This window comes from Carassius auratus, chromosome 5, assembly GCF_003368295.1.
Source record: "Carassius auratus strain Wakin chromosome 5, ASM336829v1, whole genome shotgun sequence".
In the NCBI taxonomy this organism is placed as follows: Eukaryota; Metazoa; Chordata; class Actinopteri; order Cypriniformes; family Cyprinidae; genus Carassius; species Carassius auratus.
In genome coordinates this window covers 6,994,397-7,004,735 of record NC_039247.1, presented here as the reverse complement: position 1 = coordinate 7,004,735, position 10,339 = coordinate 6,994,397, and the positions used below count along the sequence as shown (strand labels likewise).

General features: G+C 35.9%; 1 long non-coding RNA gene across 1 annotated transcript; it reads right to left on the bottom strand.

Moving 5' to 3' along the window:
- Positions 1-8,477: 8,477 nt before the first annotated feature.
- Positions 8,478-9,758, bottom strand: LOC113069034 (uncharacterized). The gene is made up of 3 exons (XR_003279649.1): positions 9,086-9,758; positions 8,870-8,958; positions 8,478-8,629 (listed from the first exon to the last, which is right to left on the bottom strand). It is a non-coding gene; the product is annotated as an uncharacterized LOC113069034 (long non-coding RNA).
- Between the last annotated feature and the right edge of the window lie 581 nt (positions 9,759-10,339).

Below are 10,339 nucleotides of genomic sequence, written 5' to 3'. Positions count from 1 at the left end.
GATAAAACTCAAATAAAGTCAAATGCTGTGGCAGCCAACAACCGCCCATATGTGATCACGCTGGTCATGGTTTTTATATGAAAAACATGCAGTAGTCAATTCAGCTGTGAGGCCTTTCCTGTAATATAAGAAAGATTTGGAGGATTGTGCTGAAGCCAGAGGTTTATCTTTCTCTATGATCTGGGTTTTAGCGTTATTTTTATCTGGATAGATCTATTTCTTGGTACTGTTCCTCAAATCCAGTTAGAAACAGCACAGTTACCCGACTTCCAATGAGAGACTTGCATCAAATAACAGCATACTTAGAAAAAAATATTGAATTACAGTCCAACAATTTATTTATTTTTTGGACAAAACTATAAAATAAATGCATCATTTGTTGAATTGAATATAAATGTACAAATACTTTACATAAAATGTTTTAAAAGTACAATAAACAAAAGTCAGGGGTGAATATTCAAATTATTATAGAGCACAGATACGAACATTTTCAGTCGAGTAAGTGATTATTAAGAATAATATCTGCCGAAACCGATAGTTTTGTTTAATATACAGGGAGCCCTCTCTTTTGGTATATAATATTAGAGGTAAAAATGATCAGCAAGAGTATTATATTCAATGCTGTGTTTGTTTTTCAGATAGAAACATTCAAAATAAAACTTTTGTAAACAACTCAATTACAACTAAAGTAGTTTTGCTAGAAACTTTCTTCTTTCGTTTTTCCGCCCCCCTTTTGATTGACAGGATATATTTGGCGCTGATCATATAATCGCAGATAATTGCTTTTATCGGCCTATATTTTTGGCCGATACATCGGTGCATCCCTTTGGGGTTGAGTATTTATGGTAAGTGATGCTGCTTTATATTTATATTCAGTAGATTTAAACCTAGCTCAGAAATCTCTGTCTATTTGAATGCTATGTGTTTTCGTCCATTCTAGGCTTGAGCAGTTTTGCCAGTCACTAAAAGTAAATATTTGATGAAGCGAGTGTCCACTGAAGGTGTCGGGGTGTCCGCTTGCAGCGATGGTTTCTTGTTTTCCGCTTCTGGACATGCTTGTCATGAAATCATTCTGACCTTATACGTATGTTAACCAATGGATATCATATAATCTCATCATAACCCACGTCTTAAGCTGTTTAAGTTAACACTTAATTGAACTTGTTCACTCCACAAGGTGCTGTGTGCTCATGACATTGTAGTGCGTGTCATGCCGAATTTCGGTCCGAAGTGTAAAGTTAGACAAGTTGTTGTAGTTAAGTAATATTATGAAGTGATCTGCTTTTAGTTTAATCAGGACCATTGAATCTGCTCTGACTGGACGTCTGAATTATTAAGTGATACACAGGAAAGGGAAGTCGCCTCGCTGCCATTTAAGAATCATACTGCGTATGCAGACCTCTGCTGCTGGATGCACATCACAGTAATGTGCGATTATATAACTGAGCTAAAATCAAGGTTATGTAATCTGCTTTGTCATGAAACACAAAATCTAGGGCGCTAACATGGTGTGACAGTGCTGACAAATGTGATCATTCTGTGACCTAGCTGACAGCGCTGCGGTGCCAAGTGGGTTTCAAGTTATAAGGGATAGAAAACCTGGCCAAATCTGGCCTAATTTAACCCGACCTCTGTAATGGAGCCTGAATCGGCACGGTTTGGATTGCAGAGTCATCTCTTCCCATTTTACGGTGACCTGAAAAACAATGGACAAGTGGCAAGCTACATTTAGTAGTGGACTAAGTTTTAAAGTTTCCATTACTATTGCTGCATGTCCTGTTCAAACCCTTAGACTTAGAGTTACGAGTACATGCAAAGGTCTGAAACTCCATCAAAAATCTGGATTTTTATTTAATTTCATTTAAACATATCAGCATATTAGAATGATTTCTGAAGGATCATGTGACCCTGAAGCCTGGAGCAAAATACGATTCTAGGATTATAAATTGAATTAATAAAAATATGCAGTGCTTTAAGTGGCCCAAAAGAGGTGCCGGTACTCTACTAATATATATTAAAGCTGCGGTAGGGGACTTTTGATGCTCTAGCGGTTAATAAACAGAACTGCTTGCATTTTGCGGAAGAACATCGTAGCCGGAGCTACTTCTCTCTGTTTATGTCTATGAAGAATCACAAAGGTACTGGGTTACTCCGCCGCGGTACCCCCGAAGCAATCTAAAATAGTCCGAATATAAACACTTATTATAGGTGCACCCTATGATCCAGGACAAGCCAAAAACACGGTTTGGAAAATGGATTCATGGTGTACTCGCTTATTATATACATTTTTCTACATTTTGAACACAAACAAAGTTACGGACCGCAGCTCTGATTGGCTATTTTTTACCGGGAGCGATGGAGTTTCTGCAAATGGCAATAGGACCAATGGGAGGAGCCAGAGGAGCTTGATTTTTTTCACGGATAATCTGTCTCATGTTATACTGTCAGGACATAATGACAGGTTTAATAAATATGTAAAAAATATTTTTTTACAAAATTTCCTTACAGCACCTTTAATATATAAAATATATATTTTCTTTTTCTTTTTCTTTTTTGATGACTCCCCTCATCCCCTGAGGTAACAACAACTATATTGAAGGGCTTTTATATACAGCAGTCAACAGGCAACCTTATTAATAAATCATTTTATTAGTTTGTGGATTTGCTTGAGCTAGAAAGAACTACTGAACATAAATAAAATGTGCAAAAGGATTTTGAAAAAAATACCCTTAGAAAGAGCTACTGCATTACTGCATTCAAACTTCCAAACTGACTCAAATGATTCGCGAACCAGCTCCGAACTCCCGAACTGATTCAAATAATTCAATCCCCAAACTGACTCAAATGATTCGCGAACCCGCTTTGAACTCCCGAACTGACTTAAATGATTCGCGAACCCACTACGAACTCCCGAACTGATTCAAATGATTCGCGTTTCCCAAACGGACTCAAATGATTCGCGAACCCGCTTTGAACTTCCGAACTGACTCAAATGATTAGCGATCCCACTCCGAACTCACCAACCGATTCAAATGATTCGCGATCCCCAAACTGACTCAAATGATTAGCGAACCCGCTTTGAACTTCCGAACTGACTCAAATGATTCACGAACCCGCTTTGAACTCCCGAACTTACTCAAATGATTCGCAAACCCGCTACGAACTCCCGAACTGATTCAAATGATTCGCGAAGCCGCTCCGAACTCCCGAATTGATTCAAATGATTTGCGATCCCCAAACTGACTCAATGATTCGCGAACCCGCTCCGAACTGACACAAATGATTCGCGATCCCGCTCCGAACTCACAAACTGACTCAAATGATTCGCGAACCCGCTCCGAACTCTCGAATTGATTCAAATGATCCGCGAATCTGCTCCGAACTCCCAAACTGGTTCAAATGATTCACGCTCCATACTCCGAACTAGGAAGTGTGCATTGTGAAGGGCGCTCTGAAAAGCGGCAGTGAAGGCAAAGGATTAAAACCTCTATTAAAACAGATGTCCAAATGAATGTAACAGTACGCTAAAAGCACGTTCTGGGCGCATGGAGAGGTGGTGGTACGCTCAAGAGCTATATTTGGAAATGGCGGTACTGAGTACCTGTGCGTACTGGCCCACTTAAAGAACTGAAAATATGAAAACAATATAAAAAGATGTCCTTGCTTCCATTGAAGCTCAAGATGCTATTTTGGACATCTCAAATCATGCTGGAGAACATGATCATCTGGTTTTGTGTGTCAATAGTGCTGCTGTCATTAACATAAAATTGAGAAAAGTCAAATACTAAGACATTCTGAAGTTCATTTAATTTCTCAGTATTTAAATACCTGGTTTGGTTTCCTAAAACAATTTGTGCCCGTACGCAAAGACTGAATCCAGTAGTTTATGTTAACAAATTGCTAAGCTATATGAACATGATATTCTACTAAGAAAAAATACTGTTCAAAACTTAAGGGTTGGTAAGATTTTTTATGTGTTTGAAATGAGTCCTTTCTACTCACCAATGCTGCATTTTTTTAATCAAAAGTAAAAAAGTAATATTGTGTTAAAACACTACAGTATACAGTAAAAACAATAAAATTGTGTTGATACAGTTTCAAACAACTGTTTTCTATTTGTGTGAATATTAAAATATACTTTATGTGATGTAAAGCTGTATTTTCAGCATCATTACTCCAGTCTTCTGTGTCACGTGATCCTTCAGAAATCATTCTAATGTGCTGATTTGCTGCTCAAGAAACATTTCTTATCACTTCTGAAAGCAGTTTTTACGATCTAATATTTTTGTGGAAACCTTAATACATTTTGTTTTCAGGATTCTTTCAAAGTTAAACAGAACAGCATTTATTTCCTGCCACTTTTGATCAATGTAATTCACCCCTTACTGAATAAAAGTATTAACTTCTTTAATTAAGTTACAGACAGTGGTCACATGACACTTCAGATAATAACTTTTTTTTTTTATGAATAACCTGAATATCAGCCTGTATGTGCAAAAACTTTTGCTCGCTTCATAGCAGATTTCAACTGATCCATGATATATAAAAAATAAATTATAAATATATATATATATATATATATATATATATATATATATATATATATATATATATAAAGTGGGTCGATAAAGAAGGGGGTGTTGCTGTCTGCTCAACCAGTTCTTAACCTGTAAACCTGTCAAGAACTTGACTTTTTTTGGGGTTAAAAAGAAGAAGAAGAACAACAACAGGTCCAAAATGAGTGCAAAAAATAACATTTAGGTTAACTGTCAAACTGATGTTGAATCCTGGAACTAAAGCTTGAAGTATTTCAAGACACATTTAAAGACAAATGTAAGAAACACATCGTCAAAAGCCATGGATTCCTTTGTTCAAGTAAAAACCACATATTTTTCATATATTTGAGAGGGACATCTGTGTTTCTAGAGCACATGAACCTCTGCGTGCAGAGTGTCCAGTAGTCTGTGCTTTTGGTCATTGACCCAAGCCTGACCTCTGAAGTGTTAAATCAGTAAAGTGACACAACACTGCTTGATGATCGAGCGCAGCGAGCAGCGACCCAGCAGCTTGAGTTTCTCACAGAAACGTGTCGACATGCTGTTTTTCTTACAAACCAGGCCTGCAAAGAAGAGAAACAAAAGAGCAAAAACTAGTTAAAGGGCTTTAACATTAAAATTAAGCTATAAAGCCATGGGATTGTGTATTAAAATTATCTGTTGGCACAACTTTATATTTTCCAGAATAATTTTTGCCGTCTTGCACAAAAAGACCACATTTTTCTTGGATAAAATGTAAAACAATTGTCATGTGTAAGCCGTGTTTAAAAATTTATAAATTGTCATTGCATTAGAAAACAAAATATTAAGCCAAATAACTTTTATTAAGCTCAAAGACAGCTGAAAAAGCAGTTGGTTGGGTTTTTAGTAAAAGAACCTGTTGGATCATGTAATGAAATACACCTGTGGTTTCTCTGCTAGGTCACCTGTGTGAACATGAGGAGAACTGACTTCATACATCCACTCAAATCTGCGTTATTATAGCATCATAAAGATACTTGATTTTTTTTTTTTTTTTTTTTTGAAATGTTTTTTTATCAAATGCAATGGACATTCAGGCATTTCTAAGTGTCCAAATACATTAAGGGGCCACTGTAGGCTCATTATGAAACTAATGCAACGTGATATTATATAATAGAATTTACCTAAATCAGTTTTGCACTCCTCTGGGCTGCAGTTCTGCACACTGATTCCTCATTTATGCACCTCGCCGCTCGCTTCTGAACGCCTTCACCCCAGCTTCTGGAGCACTGTCAAACCGTGAAGACATCACCAATGCCCAGGGAGGGGCCTATAACTATTTTTGCCCAATAAAATGCTCTTTAAAATGGGAATGTCCCGCCCACTTAATAATGGCAAGTCACAAATTATGGAATGGAAACTATAGCTGATTATGCACCAACTTTATGTTTTAATAGGATATAAACTATAGTTTAAAAGATTTGGGGGTGGTAATAAATTTGTAACCTTATAAATATCTTTCCTGTCACTTTTGATCCGTTAAATGCATCCTTGCAGAACAAAATTATTAATTTTGTTAAAAGAAAATCCTACTAAGCTTGAACTTTTGAAAAGTAGGGTACATCATCACATTGCATTTGTCACAAAATCAAGGCAGACACTATATTTACTTCTTTCTATAAAGGAACGCTGAGGTTTTAGCAGTGTGTTACCTGACCCAAGGCTTCAGTGGCCCAGCTGGTGCAGGGCTGGAGATTGCAGGACTCAGTGTTGTTGGGTTTGAGCGTGACGTTGCAGCGCTGGTGCTCAGGGCAGTGCACACGTCTCTTCTTCACTCCACGCCCACAGCTTTTAGAGCACTGTCAATCACAGGGACAAAAAAACTGTCCGAACTCTAATAGAGTTAAATAAAACTAAAACCATCCATAAAATAATTTTAAAAAAAAAATAAAAAAATAAATAAAACTAGTAAATAAAAATAGAATAAAAACTACATTTTGTAGACATGTTTAAAATATCTATATATAAAAAATCATGTCAAAACAAACACAACGACAAACACAAACATAATAAAATAATAATAATAAAAAATTATACTAGAATACAAAAAACAAAACTATCAAAACTTTAAAATTAAAGTGAAAATATAAAAACAAAAACTTTCAAAATATTGACACACACTATAATAGTATATCAATAATACTAAAAAAAGTAATAAAAATAAATAAAATAGACAACAAAATTACTAAAACTTTAAAACTAAAATTAAGATGAATTTTATTTTTCAAAATAATAATAAAAAAACAGTAATATGTGACCCTGGAGCACAAAACCAGTGTTAAGTCTCTGGGGTATATTTGTAGCAATAGCCAACAATACATTTTTGGATCAAAATGATAAATTTTTCTATTTTATTCAATATTTATTTTAAAATCATAAGGATATTAAGTAAAGATCATGCTCGATTAAAATATTAAGCAAATTTCCTACCACTTATATATACAAACTTAATTATTGATTAGTAATATGCATTGATAAGAACTTTGGACAACTTTAAATGCAATTTTCTGATTATTTAGATTTTTTGCAACCTCAGACTCCAGATATTCAAATAATTGTAACTTGGACAAATATTGTCCTATCCTAACAAACCACACAATACAGTATATATATCTATAACACTAACAAAAAATTATTTAACAAAAATGACAAAGACAAAATGGCAAAGCACTGAATACAAAAGCATTGAAATATAATTTTCCATCCCATTTTTTTTTTTTTTACCATGATCATGATGAATGTAAAGTACATTAACCATGTTTATTTTTAAGACAACTACTCACCTCATTCCAGTTCCCCACTGTCCATTCGGACCTACATGGTACATCTCGGTTGGAAGGTGTCACAGGTTTAGGTTTGAGCAGCTGCTTGCTGTCCCCAGAACCCGCTCCTCTCCGGCCACAGTCCGCACACACAGAACTGTGCGCTTTTTCACTCCGTTTGGACTTTCATAATTTATAATTCATAATTCATAATTTTCCTCTTGGCAGGTCTTCCAGTCAGTTCTATCAAACCTTTACAATTAATCCAGAACGCGGCAGCAAGATACATTTTTAATGAGCCAAAAAGAATAAACGTCACACCTCTGTTTATCAGTTTGCACTGGCTTCCAATAGCTGCTCGCATAAAATTCAAGGCATTGATGTTTGCCTTCAAAACCACCACTGACATCAAAATCAGTCCTGCTATAATGAGCTCAAGAGTTTAAAGCAGCAGACGAGCATGTACTTGGAATATAAAGACGATAATATAGTTATCTTTATACTTTTCATTCTTGGTGTGAACGAGGCGTAAGATCCAAAGAAAAAAAACACATAAAATGTATAATTAATTGGTATTACTACCATGCAAACATCAAATAGTATTTAGGCAATAATCTATAATACAAAACATTTGTGTAGCCAGTTGTTTTATTCAAATAGTCATTGAGGAAGAACTAAATTTAATCAACTAGACTTTTTCCAGCTTCTGAAGAAAATGCAAGGGATGTGAAAGTCATGACTGCGATGCTAGGATGTTCGGGTTCAGGCTCGTTTGATGATAATAAGAAATGTTTCTTGAAGAGTAAATCAGCATATTAGTATGATTTCTGAAGGATCACATGACTCTGAAGACTGGAGTAATGATGCTGAAAATTCAGCTTTGCATTACAGGAATAAATCTCATGTTAAAAATATATTCAAATAGAAAACACTTACTGTATTTTAACTAGACTTTGCATCTTTGGTGAGCATAAGAGACATATTTCAAAAACATTAAAAACCTTTTTTATATTTTTAAAATGTTCAGTATTTCTCTTCTGAGAAAATCGACCTCAAATATTGATTTCATGTCATGCACATATACAAATTTGAATAAAATATGTTGATGCATGTGATGCAAAGTGATCTTACATGAGCTTGCAACAGGTATCCACTCGTAGAGTTCATTGTGGTAAGGCACAGTGTTAATGCATCTCTCTAAAGGAGGGATGTTTTCTGGCACACGGCTTCGTGTTGCAAATTCTGTAGCGCTTCTGCTCGACTGTACAATATTTGCCTCCAAACTCAGGTCTGAACATGAAACAAAAATCATGCTATAGATCATTATCACCAAAATGTACAAGAAAAGACAGAGAAGGTGGAGGGATTGAAATTCACAAGTGGTTACTTAAAACCAAAAATGGAGTGGTTTTAGGATGCCATCAATTTATGACAACATACCAAATAGTTTGTAAAAGAGTTACAAGAGTGCCCTCTATATGTATTCTCCTGGTAGTACAGCAGATAACTTCTCTACGATCACACACTCACCAGAGATCCACCACTGCTCCGTCTATCGGCGAGTCCAGTTTGAAGCGGCAGGATCCATTTACAGAGCACCACAGAATCTGACACACATTCTGGAACCAAAAGAGCCCGAATGAATGGCTTGACAACATGAATAGCCCCTTGAATTATTAGAATCAATAACATATTTTAGAACCATATCTTGATTTTTGAATGAATGCACTCCTTACTTCCACTTACAATGTTCCTCTACATGAGTGTGTGTTCTCACTCGAGAAAGCGTGTGATGTATTTCTTGCTGCAGGAGGACCAGGTGAGAGGAGAGGAGTCGTAGTAGACAGGCATTCCCTTGACCGTCATGATGGATTACAAAACTAAACCACAGATCCCAAAACATACACTACCATTAAAAAGTTTGGGGTTGGTAAGATAAGATAAGATAAGCAGCGAATATTACACAATCAGGGGCTGAATAGGACGAGTCTTCACAGAATGCCGGTGGGATGATTTGCATGAGATCCTGCATTGAAGACAACTCCGAAAATACGGGACAAACCCCGTCCAGTATTAATTCAAAACGGGACGCGCTATTTTATTCTCAAATACGGGACGATTCAGTATTTTTTCAGTATTTGGCATCCCTAGTCCTGAGGGAAGTTTCTGATGAAAGCAGGACGGAGAAAGAAAGTGAGCGGATATTGAAGGAATGTAGGAACGCAGGGTTTCAAGTAGGGGACCTATAATGTGTCATTATGTGGTTTATTTGATTGTGCACAGTAAAAGCGTCTGTGTAAAACATAAATTTTATGGTAAGTTATTATATATTTTTACATATAGGCGTAACTTAGTCTATATAACATCTAACTTGAAGCAAAGAAAAACAGCCATGTTAAACGTATACGCTAGATGGGCGCTCGCGTCTTTTCTCGAGTTTTGCGCAAGTCACGGCGTTCTAAAATCACGGAAAGTTAAATGAAGGTAATCTTTAAAAAAAGCTTAAACCTTGCGTGTTTTCCCGCTCCAAAAGCTCGCGTTTTTCAACGAAAACGCGTTCTGTCTGAACGGTACAGTGACTGGGGCTTTAGAAACACACTGCTTCGTGAACCTTTACGAATCACTTGTTTCGAATCAGTAATTAGAATCGTGTATCAAACCAAATCAAACAGCCAGAGTCAGTCGTTTCAGTAGAGGTTTCGTAACCTGGGGTTATGTAGCCTTCGAAATATCAGTTGTTCACCAGTAGGAATATTTATAGACATTTTAATGACACGTAATAAAAATGAAGAATTGTACTCTCTACACAAATCTATTTAATAAACAAAAAGCTAGAAAAAATAATAAAATAACACATTTACATATTCATGGCATTAGATGATTCGCTTATTGTATTTAATAAATATTCATTTAACATTAACATTTAATCATTTAGCAGACGCTTTTATCCAAAGCCACTTATATGAGAAGAGCAAATAAAATCAATTTAAACCAATAGGG